This window comes from Musca domestica, unplaced genomic scaffold (genome assembly GCF_030504385.1).
Source record: "Musca domestica strain aabys unplaced genomic scaffold, Musca_domestica.polishedcontigs.V.1.1 44, whole genome shotgun sequence".
NCBI lineage: Eukaryota > Metazoa > Arthropoda > Insecta > Diptera > Muscidae > Musca > Musca domestica.
Window position 1 is genome coordinate 7,203,218 of NW_026712334.1, and position 26,562 is coordinate 7,229,779.

General features: G+C 34.7%; 1 protein-coding gene across 2 annotated transcripts in view; it reads right to left on the reverse strand.

Moving 5' to 3' along the window:
- LOC101889976 (tetracycline resistance protein, class A) overlaps window positions 1-24,648 on the reverse strand; it is a 34,300-nt gene extending 9,652 nt beyond the window's left edge. The window contains exon 1 of one of the 2 annotated variants that reach the window (XM_011293367.3): window positions 24,123-24,648. The gene's annotated coding sequence lies outside the window, so the exon portion shown is untranslated. The remainder of the gene's footprint in view (window positions 1-24,122) is intronic. The other variant, XM_059127335.1, reaches the window with a different exon arrangement.
- Between the last annotated feature and the right edge of the window lie 1,914 nt (window positions 24,649-26,562).

The following is a 26,562-nucleotide window of genomic DNA, read 5'->3' on the forward strand; positions in this document are numbered from 1 at the left end:
CTGGCGCCTATAAACATGCTATTCATTTACGTTGCTCAACAAAAAAAAATATTTAATTTCATTGTTATTGTTTAGTGGAAAAATTGTACAATTGAAAAATATTCTGAACGAATTTGTTGAAAAGGATAAAAACTATTGAAATGGGATAAAGGGATTTGAAGCTTGTTTTGGTGGAAAATGATTTTATCATATTTCAGTGACCAAACATTTTTCGAATTCCAAATATAAAAGGAATCTGGGCGAGAGACTTTATGAGGACTGAAATCTGGGAGTATTCCAATATTAAAAAGTTACCTCAACTGTTCCCACTTTTAAGAAAAACTTTGATTGAATAACTTTCAAGAATTATCAAAAATGTTCTATCGGATCTTGTATATATCTATTTAGTTAAAAATCAGATAAAATTTTAATAATTAATACAATTATAATTATATCAGCTTGGTTTTGGTCAAAAAGAGATAATTCAGACTCCAGAGTTTAATCTTTATTTTGGTTCAACTTGCATAATTTCCTAAATCACATAAAAGTAATAAGTAATACAACAAATGTAGCAAAAGTACATTTAAACTTGACATTGTCTCATCAAAATCAACGAATTAAACAAATCCAAAAAAACAGCTGAGTTGCATTCTCAGTTGTTTCTGGTGGCCCGCAAAAACATTTGAGTTAAATACCAGCAAACGTAATGGACAACAAGCAAACATATATACTGCTACAGATAGCCCAAATATATTCGAATTACTTAGCACTAATTAAAAATATTTATTAAAAAACATATAAAAAAGCTATAAGTTCGGCCGGGCCGAACTTTGAAAACCTCCACCATTTGGAACGAATCTGGCAATTTTCAAAAAAATCCGTTAAAAATTCTATTAAAAGCGAATATATAATATACGACGACGTGGAGCTGCATAGCCAAATTTTGTAATTTTGAAATGCGAAACTTAAAAAAAAATTGGTGAATAACGCTAGCCAAATATCGGGAAGAACCGTTATTGGGGGCTATACGAAGACGTGGACCTGCACATACAATTTTCTGTCATAGGCTGTAGTATCCATTTCAAACTTAAAATATCAAATTTTATACAATTCCGGTGAATAATGTCGCTAAAATCATAAAAACACAGAATATCAGGAGGTACCGTTATATGGGTGCTATTCGGAGAAGTGGACATGCACAAACAATTTTCTGTCTTAGACTGTAGTATCCATTACGAACTTCAAACACCAAATTTGAAGCAATTCCGGAGAATAATATCGCTAAATCATCAAAATACCGAAAATAGGGAGGTATCGTTATATGGGGGCTATACGAAGACGTGGACCTGTAGAGACAATTTTCTGTCTTAGGCTGTGGTATCAATTACGAACTTCAAATAACAAATTTGAAACAATTCAGGTGAATAATGTCGCTAAAATCATAAAAACACGCAAAATCGGGAGGTACCGCTACATAGGGGCTATACGAAGAGCAGGACCTGCAGAGACAATTTCTGTCTTAGGCTGTAGTATCCATTACGAACACCAAATACTAAATTTGACACCATACTTAAATCGCCATAATACCGAAAATAGGGAGGTACCATTATATGGGGGCTATAACAAAACGTGCACCTACATGGCCCATTTTCAATACCAAAAGTTCTGCAGACATAGTATACATTTGAGTAAAATTATATCGATCTACTTCATTTCGTTCGGAAACTAGAGTGATTTCCACAGACGAACGGACATCGCAAAATCGACATAGAATTTCATGCTGATCAAGAATATACTTTGTTGGGGATATATATACTTCGAGGTACAAATTTTGCACAAATTGTTAGGGTACGAAAGTACTAAAAATTGAATACGCATTGGACAAATGCGTCAAATGATGGAGTGCAGGATAGATATACCAATGGTTTTTTTTAAAATTCGAACTTTAAGATTACAAAAAGTCCTAAAATTGTACTAAACTTCTAAAATTGTGCCATCCGGAAGGAATAGAGCTAAAGACTTAAAATTTGTTATGAGAATCAAGGCAAATAAGTTTGATATATGAAGTTGGTTTTGGAAAAATGTGCTAAGTGTGTGAACTGTACTAAATGGTACTAAATTTAGAACAGTTTAGTTTGGGGCAAACGGATGAAGCTGAAATCTCAAAATTTGGTATAGGGGTCCCTGTTGGTGGTAGGTTTGTGATAAAGAGGTAGTGTTAGAAATGTGTAATACATGTGCACACAAAGTACTAAATAGTACTATATTTGGTACAATTTGGTATTGGGTGAATAGATAGTGCTTGAAATCTGAAATTTGTATCCTAAACATATGGAGGTAGTTTCGGAAATGTGTACTATAATTGTACTGAATATTACCATGTTTGGTATTGGGTGAAGGGATAGAGATAAAATTCTGAAATTTTATAATTGGATTGCAGAGGGTATCTGTGTTTAAGACTTGGCGGTGGTTAGAATATGCGTCTTATATATTTACGAAAAGTACTAAATGGTACTAAATTTGGTATTGGGTGAAGGAAAAGAACTGGAATCCCACAATTAATATTGAAGTCTCTGTTGGTATCGGAAATTAAGATATATAGAGGTGGTTTTGAAACTGTATGCAATAATTGTACGAAAAGTACTAAATTTGGTATTGGGTGAAATCGTGAAATTTTACATTGATGACACTGTTGGTGTCTTCGGTTAAGATATAAAGGTGATTTTGAAAATGCGTTCTATATTTGTACGAAAAGTACTAAATGGTACGAAATTTGGTATTGGGTGAATGAATAGAGCTGGGATCCCCGAATTTGATATTGAGGTCTCTGTTGGCATATGGAATGAAGATATAGAGGTGTTTTTAAAAACGTGTACTATACAGGGTGCCATGAAAAAACTGCAACCAACTTCAGACTGCTGCCACTCGTCCGACAGCTGTTTAATTATTCCAGTGACAGCTCATAATATTATTTACGAGAGTACAAAAGCATTTTGGTGAGAATTTTCCAGAAAAAAAGTTATTCGTGATGGAATTCAAGCGTGATAGTGTGATTTCTTTATATTTTACTGGAAAACCACAAGTGGCTATCGTTAGAGCAAATCTTTTGAGTTTCGTACCATCGCTCGTTACCGTGATACTGGTAGAGTAGCCCGACGTCAAGGAAGTGGACGGAAGAAAACAGCAACGTTAGCAGAAATGGTTCGAAGAGTAAAGAAGCGACTTGATCGAAATCTGCGTCGCAGTGACCGAAAAATGGCTCTTGAGCTGAACATGTCGCAATATTACATTCGGCAAATATAGAAAAATTAGCTCGGAATAAAACCATTGAAATTCTAAAAAGTGCAAGAACTTACACCGCAGCAGAAACAAAATAGACTCAAAAGAGCTAAAGAGTTGCTTCGCTTGGCCGACAATGGTGAACTGCCGAATTTGGGTTCCTCCGATGTGAAAACATTCGATGTACAGCAGTTTGAAAAAAAGCAAAATGATCGTGTTTACTTGTCAGCTAAGAATGTGCACCTTCGGTTGACCACCAGAACTCGAGCGAGCAGGCCATGGTGATGATGTGAGCCGCCATAACAGCCGATGGTCGCTCTCCGCTCGTATTAATCGACAGCATCAGAATAAATGCCGAATATTATATTCTGGGGGGTGCATTAAAGCCTTGGGCACGCAAACATTTTGGCCGCAGACCTTGGACATTCCAATAGGACTCAGCATCATCGCACTCAGCACGCGCCACCCAAGAATGGTTTCAAAATAAGGTTCCTCGCTTCATTTCCAGCGCACAATAGCCACCAAAATCTCCGGATACCAATCCGTTGGATTTGTTGCGTCTGGAGTATTTTGGGAAGCAAAGTTGGCACTAAAAAATACCAAAGCGTCGATCACCTCAAGCAAGCGCTTCGCCGGGAATGGATCAAAATACCGTAGATCAACATTCGGGCAGCGTGTGACGGCTTCATTTGCCGTTTGAAGGCCATAATTCGTACCAAAGGAAACTTATTCTAAAATTTGATGCTATTTTCGACATATTATGCTTTCATTTAATTAAATTAAAAAAAAATTATGGCGTATTACTTTGTTGCAGTTTTTTATGTCACCCTGTAATTGTACGAAAAATACTAAATTTGGTATTACGTAAAGGGATAGAGCTAAAATTGCGGATTTTGATATTGAGGGATCTGTTGGTATATAGTCTTTAGATCTGGTGGTGGTTTTCCAAACGCGTACTATAATGTTCATAAATTACTAAATGGTACTAATTTTGATCACTCTTGGAGGCTAGGTTGAAGAGCTGTAAATTGTCTTGGATATGCGTGTAAATGTAGTGTTGGGTGAAGTGAATAGTGATTTGATTTGGGTGAAGGTATAGTGATTAGATTTTGAGGTCATTGTCTGTTTCTAGGGTTTAAATATGGGCGATATTGAAATAGTATTGAGCAGTAATATTGGATTTGGTTGGTTTTACTAATATTCTCCTTGGTAAATTTCAAAATGATAGATTTTGAAGACTTTTTGTTGTAAAAAGTAAACATTTTATTTTTTTTTTTCGGAAAAAAGGGAAACATGAGTAATATATAAGTTTCTCAAGCAACCTTGCTACGTATTTTACGAGTCACACCTGTAACAATGTGAGAATAGTTGTAGACCATATATGCGCACTTTTTGTTGTTGTGCGACGGTTTTATCACAATAATTAAGTACTGTAAATGGATATTATTTGTCTAAATTAACTAAAGCGGAAGCGAGTTTAAATGAAAAATTCACTTTTAAGTACGTAAGAACGACAATGTTTGTGGACGATGGACGACGTCAGCAAACATTATTTACTGCATGTTTGAATGAAAATCTGAAAAAAACAAGATTTTGAAAAGTAGTTGTACTCGGATTAATTTGGAAAGTGTGGGTGGAAGTTTGAAAGTCAACAAATACTTATTTAATTCCCTTACATTAATGCTACTAGTCATGTGTGAAATTTAATAATTATACCCTACACTACAAGGTGGTCAGGGTATTATGTCTTTGTGCATTTGTTTGTAACAGGCAAAAGGAAACGAGATAGACCCATAGTTCCTTTTGATGATCTGCATAGAATCACATTCTGAGTCGATTTATGCATGTCCGTCCGTCCGTCTGTCCATGTATTTTTGTAAACAAAATACAGTTCGCATTTATTATCCGATCCAGATGAAATTTTGCACAGATCATTTGTTTGGCCCAAGGACGGACCCTATTGAAATTGGAGATAATCGGTTAAAATTTAGATATAGCTCCCATATATATCTTCGTCCGATTTACCTTTTATTGTGCACCAAACGTGTAATATCAGCCCGAATTGTATGGGATTTTGCATATACACCCAAATTAGGCCTGAAAATAAGTGTGCCAAATTTGATCGAAATCGTTTCAGATATAGCTATAGCTCCCATATATATTGTTCATCCGATTTGTTATTTTTGTCCTCCGCAGCCGTAATATGCACTCTGCAACAACAATATTTGGGGAAATATATCAAATACAGCTCAGAAATACATTTGCCAAATTTTATCGATATCGGTTCAGATTTGGATATAGCTCCCATATATAACTTCGTCCGATTTACCTTTGATTGTGCACCAAACGTCTAATATTTGCCAAAATGGGATGAAATTTGGCACTATCGACCGAATTGAGTCTAGAAGCTAGTATGTCAAATTCGGTGAAGATTAGTTGAGATATAGCTGTAGCTCCCATATATACTGTTCATCCGATTTGTTATATTTGTTACCGACAGCCGTAATATGCACTCCGCAACAACGATATTCAGGGAAATATGTAAAATACAGCTCAGAAATATCTTTGCCAAATTTTATCGAGATCGGTTCAGATTTGGATATAGCTCCCATATATATTTTTATCCGATTTTAAATTATTTGTCACCAAATGGGCAACACAAGTCCGAATTTAAAACATACAAATACTTCGGCATAACTTTAAATTATAATTATAATCATAGCGCGTATGATTGAATTCTCCCATAAAAACTTTTAATTGTTATGCGGAGCTCTACTAAATTAGCAAAGTGGTGTAGGGTATCATAAAATCGGCCCCGCCCGACTTTAAGACTTTCCTTACTGGTATTTTATTTAACAATATTTATACTCATATTATACATCATCGAAATAGAGATTTTTATAAAATAGAAATATACATTTTTCTTGAAGAGTTGGCCATCTTTAAAATAAAAAAAAGTCTATCATGTCGATATTTTCATATGTGTTTTCTTTTAAATACTTTACTAAAAATCTTCAAATAGAAACCGCAAAAACCATTAGTTTCCGGGACGTTTTTTGTGTGCCCAGCTCTATGACGTAATTACACTTCTATGACAATTATTTTTCGCCAACAAGCGTTGGGAACAGTCTAAATCGCTATGATGGATGACAAAGCTCGTTGTACTTTTTTTTTGTTGTCTGAAAAAATACTACTAAAATATTTGACAAATTGCTCGAACTATCCGCACTTCCATAGACTAATTTAATAGAGTTAAAAAAACGTTTTTGTTTTAAGTAATTGTTTGAAATTTAGTTAGGCAAGTGGCGTCATAATTGGACAGACAATACCGTATATAAACATACATGTCTATCTTATAACAATGGCTATCAATTATTTTCGACGTGGGTATTTAATTTTGTTTGTGGGTACATTTTGGGATAACTCAAGTGAAATTAAAAATTGTCATATAAAAGCAATGAGAAGGGAAGGGGATAGACCTTTTTCCAGGACACATTGTATGTTAATATGTAATTTTTCAAGAGATGATCCTCTTGCAATTTTTATGAAATATTATGATTAAAGGTACAAAACCAAAAATTGAATCTGTATGGCGGGTTTTTCAGTATATTAACAGGACTAAAGTTTATTATGGGTGACTTAGTCAATATACCTTGATTGGATGTAAAACTAATATTTTTGACAGAACAAATGAAAGCTTGTCTACGGAGTAAGGCCGGGGTCGACTACAGTGCTGGAGCTTTGCAAAAAGACGATTCGGAAGCTGTTATCTAAAAAAATTGCTTGACTCCGCAGTCCTTGTGCAGACTGATCAAATTTCGGATAGTCATTCGGCAAATGTTGAAAAATGAGATCGGGGTAAAGCCCGAAATTCTAAAAGTGCAAGAAGTTGCACCGCAACAGAAAGAAAATAGACTCTCCGATCAGGAAACATTCGTTGTACAGCAGTTTGTAAACAAACAAAATGATCGTGTCTACTTGTCAAAGAGGTCAGTTCAAAATGAGCACCTTCGGTTGGCCAACAGAACTCAAGCGCCGGCCATAGTGAGAGTGTGGGTCGCCATAACAGCCGATGGTCGCTCTCCCCTCGTATTAATCGATCGTGGCACCATAATAAATGCCGAATATTATCGCGAAAATATTCTGGAGGGTGTATTAAAGCCTTGGGCATGCAAATATTTTGGCTGCAGACCTTGGACATTTCAACAGGACTCAGTACCATCGCACTTAGCACGCGCCACCCAAGAATGGTTACAAAACGAGGTTCCTCGCTTCATTTCTAGCGCACAATGGCCACTAAAATTTCCGGATACCAATCCGTTGGACTAATGTGTCTGGTGTATTTTGGAAAGCAAGATTGGCCCTAAAAAATACCAAAGTGTCGATCACCTCAAGCAAGCGCTTCGCCGGGAATGGGCTAAAATGCCGCAGAGCAACATTGAAGGCCATAATTTGTGCCAAAGGTGACCAATTCTAACAAATCTATACTTATTCAAAACTTTGATGCTATCTCGGATATTTTTTGCTTTCAATCTATATAATTTAAAAAAATGTAAAAATTATAGCGTGGAGGGTATAAAAATAGGATAGAAAACTCATTATGTGATATTGGTAGTTTTGCTGGGTATACCCATCTGTAATAACTTCAAACATTCGTCGGTTGTTAATATTACGTTATATTTCGAATCAATTCCATATTGAAGGTGTTTTCATAAAATTTTCCAACAAAATGGTTAGATATGAAGGTCCCTTTAAGACATCGACTGATTTTAGCATGTTGTGCTCTATACTAATAACTACATTTATTATATTGCTTAATATTCAAGAAAATTTTCGAATAAATTTGTTGTATTAAAAAATGTTCTAACATTTGTAAACTATTATTAAACAAATTGAGTAACTAACAAACCAATAATTAATTCTTTTCATTATATACAGCAGTTCACAATAATATCAAGCATTTCGGGAAATTTATACTTTCATTATTCCCCGTTTGATTCCATTACCTCCCTCCCTCCCTCGTCATAACGTGTAAGTAACAAAAAAATCAAGATCTGAGACTAATTTATTATGTGATTATTTCGATACCTTTTTCTTTTAATTTTTACTTTTTTTTTAAACAACGAACGAACGAACGAAAAAATTTCTTTAAAGGTTCCCATTAAAGATGGAATTTAATTCAAAAGTTTTTGCACAGATAAGCAATTCCCTGAGCAAAATTGCAACCAGCCAGCCAATGTATTCGGTAAAATTCCGCATGAAACACGTTGCAGCACATTCTCTATCACCTTAAGGCAGGCAAACAGGCGGGCATGTGTAATTATTGCAATTCAGATGTTTTTTGCCATATTTGTGTAAATTTTATATGTGATTCGATTAATTTTGAACAGAAACATTCTTTAGATTATAGAGTGCAGACCAGATCGTAAGAGAGAAATTAAATGAACCGACATCACGTAGAACTTACGACAATGCTGTAAGGTATGTATGTACATAACGTACGTAATTATTAATTGTCGTAAATTGTGGCGATTACTTTTATACCCTCCACCATAGTATGGAGGGTATATTAAGTTTGTCATTCCGTTTGTAACACCTCGAAATATACATTTTAGACCCCACAAAGTATATATATATTCTTGATCAGCATAAAATTCTATGTCGATTTAGCGATGTCCGTCCGTCTGTGGAAATCACTCTACCTTCCAAACGAATTGAAGCAAATTGATAAAATTTTACTGAAATGTATGTTATGTCTGCAGGACTTTTAGTATTGAAAATGGGCCATGTAGGTCCACGTTTTGGTATAGCCCCCATATAACGGTACCTCCCGATATTCTGTATTTTGATGATTTTATCGACATTATTCACCGGAATTGTTTCAAATTTAGTATTTGAAGTTCGTACAGGATACTACAGCCTAAGACAGAAAATTTGTCTGTGTCTTCGTATAGCCCCCATATAACAGTACCTCTTGATATTCTGTATTTTGATCACTTTAGCGACATCATTCACCGTAATGGATGCTACAGCCTATGACAGGTAATTGTCTGTGCAGGTCCACGTCTCCGTATAGCCCCATATAACGGTACCTTCCGATATTCGGTATTTTGATGATTTTGGCGACATTATTTACCGGTAAATTTGGTATTTAATGTTCGTAATGGATGCTACGTCTTCGTATAGCACCCGTATAACGGTACCTCCCGATATTCCGTATTGTGATGATTTTATCTATATTATAAAGGTTTTTTTTTTAAGTTTCGCATTTGAATATTGTATGGCTTCCCAACATACCAAAATGGCTTGAGAATAATATTACAATAAACTTATGAACATAAGCCTTAAGCTTGAGAAAACATTGAAAAATGTTTGTGTAACAAGTATAGAATAATCGAAACGGAACCCTTTTTTATGAGCTTATACTTGAGATTGTAGAATAAGCTTACAAAAATAATATTATAATAAGCTTATTTTTGAAATAGTATAATATTATGTTTTTTTTTTTTAATTTTAAATCATTTTTCACATTTTTTTTTTTTTGATGGACATCCCAGTAGTCACTGCCTCATGTGGCATTGATACCCTGACGCTTTCTTCTCCCTTGTTTGAACTTCTGCATCTCTTCCACTAAGACTACACATCTATTGAATTCCTTCAACTTTTATGATGCTTCCAATCTGAAATGGGATTGGAATAATTTATGTGCAAGATTCCCGGATTTATTATTCATCCATACCTTAAGGGTTCGGTCTAGAAATGGGTCCTAAATTCGCGTGATTTTGTTTTTTGCTAAAGAAAATAATTTCTTGCTGACAATTTTCACAAAAAATCAAAACTAATTTGTCAACAAGGGACAGATTTGAGAAATGTTTGTGGAACATAAGTGTTTCTCAACCATTGATGTAAAATTATATTTTTATAATATTGTTCTCAAGCTGTTTTGTATTTTTGGTATGTTGGGTTATGACAAAAGTTACGGTATTTTTAAGATTTTAAAAGAATTTTTAACGGATTTTATTGTTTTTGAGAATTGCCAAATTCGTTCCAAATGGTGGAGGGTATTCAATGTTCGGCCCGGCCAAACTTACAGCTTTTTTAATTGTTTTTTTTTTTAGTTTCATTTGCTCCACATTTAAAACGCGATTTAGAAAATAAATGGATTTGATGTATTGTGATTTTGATTTTAAGTTTAAAATTTTACCAAGAACTTGGTAAGGAGTCCAAATGGCCAATGTATGGGAAAATAAAATGAATAATTTGTGTTTGAAATTTGTTTAAGTTCGGGATGACCGATCATGTGATACTCTGCACGATTACACCTGGCATTTTATGGAGTGAAATGAGGATTTATTCAAATGTATGGAAAATGTATAGTATTAAATCAATTTAAGTTGCTTAAGATTAGTGTTTAGCTTCCAGGTGCTAATTATACCATGGAGCTCCAGTTCTGACCGGTGGTCATCCGGTTGTATTTAAAACTTCTATTAAATGTATAAGCCTTAAAACGAAACAGGATTTACAGAGATATCCGAATCGTCTCTGCTCTGTTCTCGATTGTTATTATAATTTTTTTCGATTGTATAATTATAATGAACTAAGTGTGGACGATGAGGATGTTCTAGAACTGTCACATTTTATGTCTGTGCCAAAGAATTAGTATAGACTAAGAGGTTCTCAACGAAACAATACGTAATGTTACAAAAAGTACTTGACTACTAATAAAGAAAGAACTTAAGTCCCGCTGACTTTTTCTATGGGTACTAAAAAGGATTCTGACTATAAAAATACCACCGGGAAGATGTTTTGCTACCAAAAGAAAAGAAACAAGTAAAAAAGCAGTAAGTTCGGCCGGACCAAACTTTGAACACCCTCCTTACCATTAAGAACGAATTTGGAAATTAAAAAAATCCGTTAACAATTCTGTTAAAATCTTAAGAATACAGATTATAGGGAGTTACCGTTGTATTGGGCTCTATATGAAAACGTGGATTTGAACAAGCAATTTTTGTCATAAGCCATTACAATATTCAAATACGAAACTTGAAACAATTCCGGTGCATAGTGTCGCACAAACATTAAAATTCCGAATAGAAGGAGATACCGTTATATGGGGGAATTCTGGTGAATTTTCTGTCACTGCTTGTAGTACCCAAACACAAACATCAAAATACTGAATAGAGGGAGGTGCCGTTGTATGGGTGATTTTCAATTAGCAACTTCAAATAAGAAATTTGAAACATTCCGGTTAATAATGTAGCTACCGAATATAGGAAGGTAGCATTATAGGGGACCTACAAGAATACGTGGAACTGCAAAAAACAATTTTAGAAAACAGTCTGTAGTATCCATTAGGTACTTTAAATATGTAATTTAAACAATTTCGCCAAATCATCAAAATACCCAATATAGGGAGGTGCCGCTATAGGGGACCTATACGCAGACGTAGACCTGCATTTCCCATGGAGAACTTCAAATACGAAATTTGAAACAATTCCGGTGAATAATGAAGGTTAAATCATCAAATTGCTTAATATGGGTAGGAACCGTTATATGGAGGCTTTGCGAAAAAGTGGTCCTGCATGCGCAATTTTCTGTCACAGGTTATAGTACTTATTGCGAAGTACAAATACGAAATTTGAACATTTTAGGTACAGTCATATGGGGGACGTGAACCTATATAGCCCGTCTTCAATACCAAAAGTCCTGCAGACCAAACACACATTAGAGTTACATTTTATCAACCTACTTCAATTTGTTCGGAAGCTAGAGTGATTTCCGCAGACGGACGGACATCGTCAAATCGGCATAGAATTTTATGCTGATCAAGAATATACAGGTTGAGACGAAAAAACTGCAACCAACTTCAGACTGCTGTCATTTACCACTCGTCCGATAGCTATTAAAATTATTCCAGTGGCAGCTCATTATATTGTTTAAAAGCGTACAAAAGCATTTTGGTGAGAATTTTCCAGAAAAAAAGTTATTCGTGATTTCCCTATATTTGGAAAACTCAAGAGAGGTAAAGAGTTGCATCGCTTGGTCGAAAGTGGTAAAATGCCGAATTTGGTTTTCTCCGATGAGAAAACATTCGTTGTCCAGCGGTTTGTAAACAAACAAAATGATCGTGTTTACTTGCCTCAGAGGTGCACCTTCAGTTGGCCACCAGAACTTAAGGCAAGGCCATGGTGATGGCCGCCATAACAGCCCATGGTCGCTCTCCGCTCGTATTAGTCGACCGTGGCATCAGAATATATGCCGAATATTACCGCGAAAATAAAAATGGGCACCTCCCCAAAACTCTTGCAGTACAGTATTATTAACTGTCCTATTTCAATATACAGAATGTATGTGTAAGAAGTATATAAAAATGTATTAATTGGTAATCAGATGTGTGCGTGAGGGCAATTTAAATTGTGTTAATTGTCATTCACAGAATTTTATTTTGATTTTCACAGAATTTTTATTTCAGTTGTTGACATGCAATTATCTCACTTTATTTTTTTTATGAAAATAAGAACAAATGAGAGAAAATGGAAAAGTAAAAAAAAAAACATTTTTAAACAAATTGTTTGTACTTTGAATCTGATGATCGATCTGTGCTTTTTATGACAGGTAATGTTTAATTGTTTTTTTTTTTTTTTATGTGAATCAATAAAACGTTGACAAAGATTAATCAATATTAGCCTGGTCATAAAGATATGTCGTGTTGTGAATCCCCAAAACAGTCTTATTTTGGATACACGAAATTCTTTCTTGGGGGAGGATGAAAGAGCATTACAGAGAGTAAATGTCTCTGTTATATATTATTTTGGGCTGTTCCAATCAAGTTTCCCATAATAAATTCAAATAACACAAATTCAAAATTCCTATAATATCGTACATTACTATTTCCAACTGTCACAAACATTTTGACAACCGTTTGGGTGCTCCCTCTTCCGAATATTACAACAATATCAACAAACCTACCACCTAATACATCAACAAACATAATAAAACCAGTAAAGAAAGTCTTAAAGTCGGGTGGGGCCGACTTTATGATACCCTACACCACTTTGCTAATTAAGTAGAGCTCCACATAACAATTAAAAGTTTTTATGGGAGAATTCAATCATACACGCTATGATTATAATTATAATTTAAAGTTCAAAGGACTAAATATGCCGAAGCATTTGTATCTTTTAAATTCGGAATTGTATTGCCCATTTGGTGCACAATTAATTTGAAATCGGATAAAGATATATATGGGAGCTATATCCAAATCTGAACCGATCTCGATAAAATTTTGCAAAGATATTTCTGAGCTGTATTTGATATATTTCCCTGAATATCGTTGTTACGGAGTGTATATTACGGCTGTGGGTAACAAATATAACAAATCGGATGAATAATATATATGAAAGTTATAGCTATATCTGAACCGATCTTCACCAAATTTAGCACACTAGCTTCTAGACTCAATTCGGTCGTAAGTGCCAAATTCCATCCCATTTGGACAAATATTAGACGTTTGGTGCACAATAAAAGGTAAATCGGACGATGTTATATATGGGAGCTATATCCAAATCTGAACCGATCTCGATAAAATTTAACAAATGTATTTCTGAGCTGTATTTGATATATTTCCCCAAATATTGTTGTTGCACGTTTGGTGCACAATAAAAGGAAAATCGGACGAAGATATATATGGGAGCTATATCTAAATTTTGACCGATTATCTCCAATTTCAATAGGGTTTGTCCTTGGGTCAAACAAAAGATCTGTGCAAAATTTCAACTGGATCGGGCAATAAATGCGACCTGTACTTTGTTTACAAAAATACATGAACAGACGGACGGACGGACATGCATAAATCGATTCAGAATGTGATTCTATGCAGATCATCAAAAGGAACTATGGGTCTATCTCGTTTCCTTCTGCCTGTTACAAACAAATGCACAAATACATAATACCCTGACCACCTTGTGGTGTACGGTATAAAAACACAATTTCAAACAAATAACGCCAGCAGCAGCAACAACAATGGGAATTGGAAAATTTATTATCAACAACAATCACTGACAGCAGCAGCAGCAACAAAAAAATAAACATTATGATAGCAACAACAACAACAATATAGCAAATTATTCACGTAATAAAAAATATATAAATACTGTAAAAGAAAATAATACATTGTAAATTGTAGGTTTATTGCTGATGAGTTGAGTTCAGTTTGGATTTTTTTTTTTGATGTTTGGGAATATATTTGGGGTTTTTCTCTTTCACATCTTTTTTTTTGTTTGGGAATCGTTTTCAGGTTTTTTTTCTATATTTTTGCAATTCACATACGTCGAAACACAAGTTAGTTGTTGTATTATTAGTTAACCTCCAAATGCATAATTAAGTGTCATTAGCATTATTAATTTTTATTAATTAATTATCAGCTGTCAGAGAACAAAAAGTTTGTCGAACAATTCGATTAATGGTTGATAAATTTTTGATTTAAAAGTAACAATTGCTAATAATGGGAATATCATGTTGGCAATTTGTTTTTATCTAGGAAGTTTTTTGTTTGAAAAAAAAAATGATATGTGGTGAAAGCGGATATTACAAAAGTTCTCTGCATCGGCAATATGCAAAATATGGAAATAAAGAACCTTTAGTAATATTCCCACTTAAGAGCATATTAAGTACAATATTAAAATTAAATAAATTATATTTATTAGCTAGATAATTAAAATAAAAGTCGGAGAACAACAAAATTAAATATACAGGGTTGTCCATATTCGACGGACCCATCTGGCAACGCCATAACTTTTGACAGAGATGTCACATCGCTTAATGACATACCGCGTTTGAAGCGTCAATCCAAGCAGATTTTTACCATGAACCAATACACCCCACGCGAAATAGTTGAAATTTACATTCAATTGCGAAAACTCAACGTGCTTTCAAAACATTAAAAAATATGAGAAGTGCGCCTTCTAAGAACACCATTAAGCGTTTATACGAAACATTTTCGACTGGTAAGGCTCTTTCTAATCCGAAGAGGCCATATAAAAGTCGACCAAGGCGATCGGCCGAGGATATCGAAGAACATCCCAAAAACGCCGTTCTCAGCAGTTGGGCATGGCTCGGTCCACTTTACAACGGATTATTCGCATTGATTTGCATTTGTTCCCGTACAAAATTCAATTGACGCAAAGAATGTTGCCTGCGGACAAGCCTCGTCGATTGGAATGGGCCCAAAGAGTCATGGGCATCCCTGTATTAGGAAATTGTGAGGAAAAAGCCATTTTTATGCCAAAATAATGGTTCTAGGATGACCAACATAGAATTAAAGGAATTGTGTGATATATTTTTGTTAAGTCAAATTTCGTTGCCAATGTTATACGTATGCCTGCTGCATCTGCCCCGGTAGATCTGGCTTATACGTCGGATGTTTTGGGACTTTATTAAAATTTACTTTCTACAGTTCGACTACTCATCAACAGTTGTTGATATGAAATTTGGTAAAAATCGAATATTTATCAGTTGGGTTTATGGGTCTATTCAGCCTTGCAACTGCAACAAAGTCAAAAGCCACAAATTTCAATTTTTTTTAAATTTTATTGAATAAAATCAAAAAATGTCGGAAATAGCATCAAATTTTAGAATAAGTTTAGATTTGTTCGAATTGGTCATCTTTGGCACGAATTATGGCCTTCAAACGGTCAATGAAACCGTCACTGCCCGAATGTTGCTCTGCGGTATTTTGGCCCATTCCCTGCGAAGCGTTTGCTTGAAATGATCGACACTTTGGTATTTTTTAGTGCCAACCTTGCTTTCCAAAATACTCCAGGCACAACAGTCCAACGCATTGGTATCCGGAGATTTTCGTGGTCATTATGCGCTGGATATGAAGCGAGGAACGTCGTTTTGTAACCATTCTTGGATGGCTCGTGCTGAGTCCTGCCGGAAAAATGTTTGCGTGCCCAAGTCTTTAATATACCCTCCAGAATATTTTCGCGATAATATTCGGCATTTATTCTGATGCCACGGTCGATTAATACGTGCGGAGAGCGACCATCGGCTGTTATGGCGGCCCACACCATCACTTGAGATCTGGTGTCAACTGAAGGTGCACATTTTCAGCTGACCTCTTTGGCATGTAAACACGACCATTTTGTTTGTTTACAAACTACTGTACATCGAATGTTTTTCTCATCGGAGGAACCCAAATTCGGCAGTTCACCACTTTCGCCCAAGCGAAGCATCTCTTTAGCTCTTTTGAGTCTATTTTTTTTCTGTTGCGGTGTAAATTCTTGCACTTTTTATAACTTTAATGGCTTCACCCCGAGATCATTTCTCAATAATTGCCGAATGGAATATTGCGATAAGTAATTTTTGGCCACTGCGACGCGGGTTTCAATCAAGTCGCTTTTTTGCTTTTCGAACCATTTCTGTTGATGTTTTCTTCCGACCACTTTCACGACGTCGGGCTACGCTACCAATATCAGGATAACGAGGGATGGTACGACACACAAAAGATTTATTTACATTTAAATGCTGGAGTGCTCTAACGATAGCCACTTGTGGTTTTCCAGCCAAATGTAAAGAAATCATACTATCACGCTTGAATTCCATCACGAATAACTTTTTTTCATGGAAAATTCTACCAAAATGCTTCTGCACGCTTGTAAACAATATAATGATCCGTCACTGGAATAATTTTAACAGCTGTCGGACTAGTGGCTTAAAAATGACAGCAATCTGAAGTTTTCATCATCATCGAATTTGAAACAATTCCCGTCAATCAATCAGGAGTTATATAGGGGCTAAACGCTATCGTGGAGTTATATACAAGGTTCCCCATATTCGACGGACCTTTGGGCCCTTCGGGCCCATTCCAATCGACGAGGCTTGTCCGCAGTCAACATTCTTTCCGTCAATTGAATTTTGTACGGGAAAAATGCAAATCAATGCGAATAATCTGTTGTAAAGTGGACCGAGCCATGCCCAACTGCTGAGAACGGCGTTTTTTGGGATGTTCTTGGGGACCTCTCAACACTGGCTCGTACTGCAGCGATATTCTCGGCCGATCGCCTTGGTCGACTTTTATATGGCCTCTTCGGATTAGAAAGAGCCTTACCAGTCGAACATTTTTCGTATAAACACTTAATGGTGTTCTTAGAAGGCGCACTTCTCACATTTTTTAATGTTTTAAAAGCACGTTGAGTTTTCACAATTGACTTCTTGTAAATTTCAACTATTTCAGAGCGCTCGCGTGGCGTGTGTTGGCTCATGGTAAAAATCTGCTTGGACTGACGCTTCAAACGCGGTATGTCATTAAGCGATGTGACATCTCTGTCAAAAGTTATGGCGTTGTCAGATGGGTCCGTCGAATATGGGCAACCTTGTAGACAATTCTCTTCCAGAGGGTAAAGTACTCAAAATGAACTGAAATGAACTTTGATGAATTTTGCCTTTTGATGGATTTGACTGGCAACTAATGTGTTAATTTCTTAATATGCGCATATCAATCTGACAAAATAAAATGTGTAAATAAGTCTACGATTTCATAAAAGAATTACCATCAAAAATTCCGTATTTTCAAGATTTTGGTATTTTTTTATGGAATTGTCTTCCCCTAGCCGAAAATTGTCTACATAGGTCCAAGCATTACCTCATCTCTATACAATGGTACCCCCTCGATATTCGATATTTCGATGAATTTTAGTAATTTATTTCAATGGGTTTGTCCTTAAAAATAGCCAGCATATTGGTGTTTTTATGAATTTCTTGACACATTTTATGGATCTATTTGGATATTTTACGAAAAATACATAAAAAAATGTAACATTATTTTTTCCCAATGGTGGAGGGTATCAACCATGGTACAATGAAGAGAAGGTAGGTCAACTTTGAAAAAATTTCAAGTATAGAGGTCTACCTGTTTGGCTTGTAATGTCAGAATTGCTATCAAAACAATAAAAAAGCAAACAACTTGTTGCGTTGATTTTGAATAAATAATTTAAAACCGCGAAAACTGAATGAATGGTCAAAATTTCTTTTCAATATCATGTTCTATATATCTCTAATGGTTTATTTCGCGACAAAAACTGTAGATTTTGTCGATGCATTCGTTGCAAAAAGCATTTTGAAAACACCCGAATTTGAATATTTTCTGAACAATTTTTTATTATTGAAAAGAAGACACACACATAAGCAAATGAAGTTGACATATTAAGCCAGAAAAATAAAAAAAATTAAATCATATGGTAGTTCTGCCCTACCTTGAATTCATTGTACCATGGTATCAACTGCTTTTTTACTTCTTACTTCTAAAAAACTTTAAATTATATTCCTTAATAATTTCGTGAGAAATCTTGGCATTCGGTAAAATATATCACTGACCGTATCCAAGCACCGCTCCCAAGCACAATTCCCTTCGATTATGTGCCATGCTTCCTTTGTCCAATCACGATATAATTTGGATCATGTGATCAATATATTACTAGTGTAATTCATATTAAGTACGGGAGGTCATCAAGAAATACCTTCGTCAAATGTAGTGGAAATCGATCATCATTAAGTTATGGCTCCCATAGGCATAATATGGTCCATCCCATTCCAAATTTAAACCGATCTAAAGTCGTAATACCCATTCAGTAAAAATCACGTTTCTTACTGTTTTTCGCGGTCAATGTTTTGATATCAGTCAAACATATTTTTTACCACGCTAGTTAAATGAATAAAAAAAAAATGACGTCTTGTTTCTTACACCAGCTTGTGTTTGGATTTGTTTTTTATTTATTTTTTTTTTCAAGTTATCAAAATTTCACCCAAACAAAACGTATTTATTTGTGACGTAAAATCCAAACACATAGCCACAAACATATTTATTTATTTATTTTGTTTACATTTCCATTGATAACCCTTTGTGACACTAATAACTTTTATTAACAACAATTTGGCAACAGGTTCCCTGGACTTGACCAATAGAAAGAAATTTGTCGTACAAATTTTCAAAAACAAATAATTAATTATGTTATATAAACAACAAAATTTATGTTGATAAAATTTTCAATCGAAAAAAAAAACAATTTTAAATTCATGGCAATCTTTCCAAGAAAGATGGATTGACAACGAAAAGGTAGTTAATTAATTGAAATAATATTTATGGCGTTTAATTTGAATGCTAGCCCAAGAGATACGAATACATTATAGTCAAAACACGTTTTTTAATTGTCACGAAAAAGAAACTAGTATCAAATAAATATGTTTGTTTGTGTTTGCCGATTAGTGTCTACAAAATTGCAATTTATTTATAAACATCCCGCGACACATTTATAAAAAAATTGGAGATTTTAATAAATACTTGACGAAAAAAAGAACATGCCTGAAATTCAATGACAATTTATTGATTCCGGAAGTAGATTCCGGTGCAAATAGGTGTAGAGTACATAGATAAATATGCTTATGTATTAAACGTTTTATTTCTGAGTTATGTCCTATCCAATAACACAGTGCCATATACTAATGAAGATAAAGAAAACGAAAGTTTTTAATATCGGTTGCTAACAGATGTCGCAACAACAGATTTTGCGCGGTCAGTCACAGTTAAACACATTAATTGAATCTTCAATAATTACAATAATTTGATTGAGTATTTTTCTATGTTATCATGTTTGGCACAGTTTTTCTATTCTCCGGAAATATTTTAAATTTGCCGTACCTCCCTAAATTCATTATTTTGGTGATTTTAGCAATACTATTCACAGGAATTGTTTCAAATTTTGTATTTCAAGTACCTAATGGCTACCACAGTCTATGTCAGAAAAATGTATATGTGGGTCCAGGTCTTTGTATACGGTATTATTATAATTTATGCATCATTTTTCAAAGCATTTTTCCTTCGAAAGTTCTACCCGGCCGAACTTACTACACCTAATGTAACTAAGATTATATTTTCGAAACAATTAGAACGGTCCGTCCGTCCGTCTGTCCATGTATTTTTGTAAACAAAGTACAGTTAGCATTTATTGCCCTATCCAGATGAAATTTTGCACAAATCATTTGTTTGGCCCAAGGACGAACCCTATTGAAATTGGAGATAATCGGTCAAAATTTAGATATAGCTCCCATATATATCTTCGTCCGATTTGCCTTTAATTGTACACCAAACGTGTAATATCAGTCCGAATAGTATGGAATTTTGCACGTACAATCAGATTGGACCTGAAAATAAGTATACCAAATTTGATCGAAATCGGTTCAGATATAGCTATAGCTCCCATATATATTGTTCATCCGTTTTGTTATTTTTGTCCTCCGCAGCCGTAATATGTACTCTGTAACAACAATATTTGGGGAAATATGTCAAATGCAGCTCAGAAATATATTTCCTAAATTTTATCAAGATCGGGATCGAGATCGTCCGATTTACCTTGAATTGTGCACCAAACGTCTAATATTTGTCCAAATTGTATGAAATTTGGCACTTACGACCGAATTGAGTCTAGAAGCTAGTATGTCAACTTTGGTAAAGATCGGTTCAGATATAGCTATAGCTCCCATATATGCTGTTCATCCGATTTGTCATATTTGTTACCCACAGCCGTAATATGCACTCCGTAACAACGATACTCAGGGAAATATATCAAATACAGCTCAGAAATATATTTGCCAAATTTTATCGAAATCGGTTCCGATTTGGATATAGCTCCCATATATATTTTTATCCGATTTCAAATTAATTGTGCACCAAATGGGCAATACAAATCCGAATTTAAAAGATACAAATGCTTCGGCATATTTAGTTCTTTGAACCTTAAATTATAATTATAATCATAGCGTGTATGATTGAATTCTCCCATAAAAACTTTTAATTGTTATGCGCAGCTCTACTAAATTTGCAAAGTGGTGTAGGGTATCATAAAATCGGCCCCGCCCGACTTTAAGACTTTCTTTAATGGTTTTCTGTATAAAATTTTGATTTTGGATCCTCGAGAGTAAATCATCTATACTTATAAAAGAGTAAAGTGATTGACTGGATGACTCACTGATTTAAAGATTCATCAACGCCCAGACGAAATGTTTTATGCTAGAATCTAGATATTTTGATTGCGGGTCGCTTTTGTTCCAAACTTCCAAATAAGGTTCGGCTTTTGGAAATTCGTAGAAGAACGGTACGAAAAGTACTAAAAATGGTACAGCTAGAAATCTTTAATTTGGAATAAGGGTCACTATTGGTGTGTATGATGTATGGAAATTCGCACTAATAAGTTAACGAAAGATATTTGAATTTGAAATAAAACTAGAGGAGTGTAGGAATGGTATATGGAGATAGTTTTCGAAATTTATACTTATGTGCACGAAAAGTAATAATTGGTACTAAATTTGGTACAATTCCGATTTGGGCGAACCGATGGGTCTAGAATGTTGAAATTTGGAAATTAGATTACTATTGAATTGTAAGACTGAGGAATGTAGGTAGTTTTGAAAACTCGTACTTTTATCTACTAAGTAGTACTAATTTGGTACATTTTCCTGAAATTTGGAAATAAGATTACAGTGGGAGTGTAGGATTGAGATATATAGGTAGTTTTGGAAATTTGTATGTATATGTACTAAATGGTACTAAATTTGGAACAATTTAAATTTAGGGAGAACCGGTAGAATTGGAGTCTTGAAACGTCGAAATATGAATACGGTAGGAGTGTAGGATTCCTTAAGTTTGGAAATACGATTACTGTGAGAGTGTAGGATTGTGATATATAATTAGTTTTGGAAATTTATACTTATATGTACTAAATTTTGTACAATTTAAATGTTGGGAAAACCGGTAGAGTTCAAGACCTGAAATTGGGAAATAAGATTGCTATAGCAGTGAAGGATTGGGATATGTAGAAAGTTTTGGAAATAATGTGTACTAATGTGTATCTGTGTTTGAAATTTAGCGGTGGTTTGGAAATGCGTCCTATATTTGTGCGAAAGGTACTAAATGGTACTAAATTTGATATTTGGTGAAGTTATAGGACTGAAATCCTGAAATTGAATATTTACATTACTGATGGTAATGGCGTTCATTTTTGAATGCAACCTATATTTGAACGAAAAGTGCTAAATGGGACTTTATGTGGTATTGAGTGAAGGATACGACTGAAATCCTCAAAATTCCTATTAAGATAGCAACATAGACATTGATATGTGGAATTGAGATATGAAGGTGGTTTTTGGAAATGTGTACTAATTGCATGAATGATACTAAATAGTACTATTTTTTTTTTTTAATTTTTTTTTTGGGTGAAGTAATAGACCTGGAATTCCGAAATTTGATATTGAGGTCTCTGTTGGTATCTGGGATTGAGTCACGGAGATTGTTTTGGAAATGTGTATTATAATTGTACGAAAAGTACAGAATAGTACTAAATTTGGTATTGGAAAGGGTATACAGCTGAAATCCTGAAATTTGATATGGATGTTAATGTTGGTGTATGTAGCTGAAAGAAGCATCAAATTTTGAAATACGTAATACAATTGTACTAATGGATAGTAAATTTGGTAATGGAGGATATTACAAAGCTGAAATTTAATATTAAGGTCACTGTTGGTATCTGAGATTAAGTTACGGAGATTGTTTTGAAAATTTTACGAAAATAATTTTATATTACTAAATTCGTATTATGTGAAGTGTTTTTGGAAAATCGTACTATGAACGTACGAAAAGTGCAATATGACAAAAAATGTGCCGTTGATTTTTGGTATAGATCTGGAATTCTTAAATTTGGTATCGAAGTGGCAGTCTATCCATGTTAATTTGTAATCACGCTACTGCTCGAAATTATGGTTCGATCTTCACAAAATTTTGCATTGAGTGAGAGGTAGGGTCAGAATGGGGTGTTACTGTTTATGGAGATCATTTTGAAAATGTGTGAAAATGTGTACGAAAATAATTTAATTTTACTAAATTCATATTATGTGAAATGTTTTTGAAAAATCGTACTATGAGCGTACGAAAAGTGCAAAATGACAAAAAATGTGGAGTTGATTGTTGGGATAGGGATAGAATTCTGAAATTTGGTATCGATGTGGCAGTCTATCCATGTTAATTTGTAATCACGCTACTGTTCGAAATTCTAGTTCGATCTTCACGAAATTTTGCATTGAGTGAGGGATAGGGTCAGAATAGGATCCTACTGTTTCTGAAGATCTTCGCAAAATATTAAAGTAGTGAAATATACCCAACTCTGAAATAAACCAAAACTGATATTTGAAGTATGAATCCCAATATCTTTCATTCCAGTCTAAAAGGTTTCAGATCTTCAGAAACTTTACCGTAAATTATAGCATTGTAGGATACCCCATGGCCCTACTTATTTGTTTTGTTGTGGGTATTTGTAGAAACCTCCACAATAATATCAGCCAAAGAGTCGCGAGGTAACACTGATAATCTACTTACTTATACCTTTAACCTAAACGCTTGGAAGATTCTAGGTTTTGTTCTCACATTGTGAGATTGTGTTGTTTAAATGTCCTTTTTCACATGTATCCAAATAAGATTTGACTACGAAGAACTTTAGGAGGCACCAGATAAAATATATTCCACCGGTAGGTCCAACTATCCCGATCCTTTCAATAAAAATTATTTTTGGAAAATTTAACTTATTATCCGGGTCAATATATTTTTAAAACTCGCAATTTTTGATATAACTTATAATTAATTTCCATTGAATCATTTCATTATTTCTTCTCTTAGATTTTTTTAAATATTTTTTTTCAAGTCCAAAGTTCCCAAATCATTTGATTTCAATTTGTATATGTATCTGAGTTTTTGGCTTTCTTTGCCTTAAACCCATTTATTATCCAAAATATATAAGCGATTTGAATATTTAATGGCGTACTTTGAATATTTAATTAATTACTTTGAAATTGCTGTTTGATGTTTTAAACTCGGCAACGTTGTTTGGGCTCCGCTTCACCTTTCTGGTTTTGGTATTATTTAATAATTCTATCCCAAACTTTATTTTTTACTAGGAACTTTATATTTTCACAATTGCATGATATTCGAATATTTACAATATTTTTTTATTTTACACAGTATTTGTTTTGGTTTTACAATTCTTTTTTTCTATTTTTATTTCCGTCATTCAAAATTGCATGACAATCACCGAATATCACTTGACAAACAATAGCTTGTTTTTCGTTTACTTTTTGCAAATTCGGAATCAATGTTTTTTTTTTTTGTTTGGTTTTTGGGGATATTGTTTTTCGATTTCCAGCGCCTGGTCTATGCCATCGAAGAGGACCAGAGATCAACTGTTGATGTCGGCTTAAAGTCAGTGACTAAAATTTGCAATATGTCGTTAAGCTTCAGCTACCGTTAGCTCTAAGTCAAGTTCAGTCTACCTAGCAGCGGCCAGCGATGGCTGAAGGCGAAGCTGACGGCGCACAGACGTTATGTACGCTTCCAGCAAGCTAGATACCTAGCTGACTGGCCGGCTAGCTCGCTTGCCCGCTTTATCTCCAGTAATGCCGACAGCGTTGACGTTCACGTAACGCTCATCGAAAGCTAGCTACTAGCGTAAATTAAACTTGCAATAAACGCTTCTTTAATACAACAACAACAACAACTGAACAACGACGACAGTAATAGTCAAATATGCCATACAAGCTACTGTGTCACAATAAAAAGACAAAAACTTCCGCAAAGGTTTCGCTGCCCCGACATGTCTGAGCGCCATGTAGGTGGAGAATTTGAGCAAAAAAATTGTTGATTTTTTTTGAAATTCTGATTTTGGTGCGTTTAAATTTTTGTTTTCATTTATTGTTTGTTGTCATTTTGTTGTTATTATATTTTTCGTTGCTGCTGCTGCTTCTGTTCAATAGCCCATTATCATGTCTTATGTACTTCGTAGCATCGTTTCAGTCGAGTATTTTCAATAGAGGTAAATAATATCAAAGTACAACAATCTATTGTTATCGTTTTTTACCGCCTCTCCAGTCCATGTCATCCCCTCAGCAAAAAAAAAAAAAAAAAAATGGTCACAACACATGAATGCTGTGACGCGAATCAAACACCCCCAATAATCCATACCTCCATTCAACCATCCATCCATCCATTCTAACTCTCCATTGTAATGTGATTGCGAGTGCGGTTTGAATTGATTTGATTTCAGAGAACAACAAAAAGTAAGTCAAGTTTAACATCGAAACACACTGACAGACAAATTGTCGAAATTGTAACAGTGTTTTCGGAGAAGATAAGAATTGAATTGAAATCGCATTTTCTGGGTCAATCGGACGAAATTGAGGAATTAATTTTCCCCAAAATAAGCGAATAACCTCGAGGGGAATTCAATATGTAAGATAGAGTTAAATACAATACGGTCGAATTTTTAATACCCTCCACCATTCAGAAAGAAAAATCTTTGACGAAATGCTCTTAAGAGCCGAAATCGAGTACTCCAGCGCTTTATGTTAAGACCAAAGAAAAAATATCGAAATGTTATTCTTGAAGAGCCGCATATCGATACAACTCAGAAAGGTTCAGTTGATGTTCTCAGTGATATACCTTCAGCATGTATACCCTTTTTGAGGGACGTAACAACATTTGGAATATCAAAAATCGGACATTGATTTCCCATCTTAATGAAGTTATTATTACTCAAAATTTTTACCTATAGGGTTCCTCCCTACATACATGAGTGACCCGATATTATTGGAATATATAGTTTGAACTATATCCGCCACACCTTTCACGCAATATGGAATTTTGGTTTTTTAGGCAACCTTTTTTGTTTCTGTGAAAAGAATAGACCGATATATTAGATTTTTGTACTTGCGGTAAATAGACCAAATTTTTAGGATATCCTGACTTCGATTTAAATCTTTTGTGTCTCGTATCATTGCTCGTTACCGTGAAAGGACGGCAGAAAACAGCAACATCAGCAAAAATGGATCGAAAAGTAAAGAAGCGACTTGATCGAAACTCGCGTCGCAGTGGCCGAAAAATGGCTCGTGAGCTGAACATATCGCAATATTCCATTCGGCAAATATTGAAAACTTAGCTCGGGGTAACGCCATTGAAATTCCAAAAAGTGCAAGAACTTACACCGCAAGAGAAAAAAAATAGACTCAAAAGAGCTAAAGAGTTGATTCGCTTGGCCGAACGTGGTGAACTGCCGAATTTGGTTTTCTCCGATGAGAAAACATTCGTTGTCCCGAAGTTTAAAAACAAACAAAATGATAGTGTTTACTTGCCAAAGAGGTTAGCACCTTCGATTGGCCATCAGAATTCAAGCTCCGGTCATGGTGATGGTGTGGGCCGCCATAACAGCCGAT